This window comes from Halichondria panicea, chromosome 14 (assembly GCF_963675165.1).
Source record: "Halichondria panicea chromosome 14, odHalPani1.1, whole genome shotgun sequence".
In the NCBI taxonomy this organism is placed as follows: domain Eukaryota; kingdom Metazoa; phylum Porifera; class Demospongiae; order Suberitida; family Halichondriidae; genus Halichondria; species Halichondria panicea.
Window position 1 is genome coordinate 3969801 of NC_087390.1, and position 2500 is coordinate 3972300.

Here is a 2500-nt window from a genome sequence, read left to right on the forward strand (position 1 = left end):
GACTGAATGCAACAGATGAATGGGGAGAGTTGGTGCACCATTAAAGACTCTTTAACCCATCACTCTCGGCTCTCAAGGCCGGGCATCTGTTTGCTTTTCTTTCTGTTCTATATGTGTGTTTCACACATACACTTATTTACCTTTAGTGACACATATTATATGACAAACATAATTATACATATGTGAATACCCATTTGCAACCTAGAAAGAGGTAAATAAACCATGCTGAGTAATTATAGATCACATGACCATGATAGAGCACATGGTCAAACAAAACCCTGCAAGAGTCAAACAAAACCCTGTAAGAGTTTCTCTTAACCAGCAAACCCGCAAACCCATACAAATGGCCACTGAAAGCCAAGAACAGTGAATATACATAACTATAGCACCAGAATACTAGATTACAGACTTGTACATGCATGCAGATAAACCGGAATGTAGGATGGATTCCAACCATGGTATATATAATTTTATTAGAATTAATCTTTCCGTTTGATTGGGAGGGTGTGCGACTGACAATCCCTGCCCACCCCAACCCAATACCTTTTGTATTCACTTCAATCAAACACATACACAACACACACACACACACAACACACAACACACACGGCTTGCACACATAGACACACACACACAACACACCACACACAATCGGGTTGCACACACCACACACACGCACACACCACACGGCCTGCACAACCCCCAACACACACACAACACACACACACACTCTACACACATACACACCACACACACACACACACACAAACACTGCATGTACACCCCCACCCCCCACACACGACGTGCACACCCCACTCCACACACACACACACACACACACATAACACACCACACACACTCGGCTTGCACAGACGCACACACCACACGGCCTACACCACACGGCCTGCACACCCCCTCCCCACACACACGGCGAGTTCACCCCCCCCCCACACACACAAAAACACGGCTTGCAGACCACACACACACACACACACCAAACACACCCGGCTTGCACACACACACACACACACACTCGGCTTGCACGCACACACCACAAGGCTTGCACACCTCCCCACACACACATACACACACCACACACATTACACACCCCACACACTCGGCTTGCACACACGCACACACCACACGGCCTACCCCACACGGTCTGCACACCCCCTCCCCACACAAACACGGCGTGCGCACCCCCCCACACACACACACAAACACAGACACACACACACACGGCGTGCACACCCCCCCCCACACACACACACACACAACACACACACGGCGTGCACACCACACCCCACCTACATACACACACACACACACACACAACACACACGGCGTGCAGACCCCCCCACGCACACAAACCACACACACACCACACACACACAACAAACACAACGGACACACACACACATGGCGTGCACACCCCCCCACACACACACACACACAACACACACACGGCGTGCACACCACACCCCACCTACATACATACACACACACACACACACAACACACACACGGCGTGCAGACCCCCCCTACACGCACACAAACCACACACACACCACACACACACAACAAACACAACACACACACACACACACACACCACACACACCACACATACACACACACACACACACACAACACACACACACGGCTTACACACACACAACACACACACACACCACACACACACACACACACAACACACCACACACACACGGCTTTCACACACCATACAGCCTACACACCCCCTCCCCACACGCCACACACACCCATACACACCCGCTCCCACACACACACACACACACACACACACACACACACAACACACACACACGGCTTACACACACACACAACACACAAACACACCACACACACACACACAACACACCACACACACACGGCTTTCACACACCATACCGCCTACACACCCCCTCCCCACACGCCACACACACCCATACACACCCGCTCCCACACACACACACACAAACACTGCGTGCACACCACACACACACACACACACCACACACACACACGGCTTGCACACACCACATGGCCCCTTCCCACACACACCACATCACACACACAAACCACACACACACCACACACACACAACAAACACAACACACACACACACACACACACCACACACACCACACATACACACACACACACACACACAACACACACACACGGCTTACACACACACAACACACACACACACCACACACACACACACACACAACACACCACACACACACGGCTTTCACACACCATACCGCCTACACACCCCCTCCCCACACGCCACACACACCCATACACACCCGCTCCCACACACACACACACACACACACACACACACACACACACACACACACAACACACACACACGGCTTACACACACACACAACACACAAACACACCACACACACACACACAACACACCACACACACACGGCTTTCACACACCATACCGCCTACACACCCCCTCC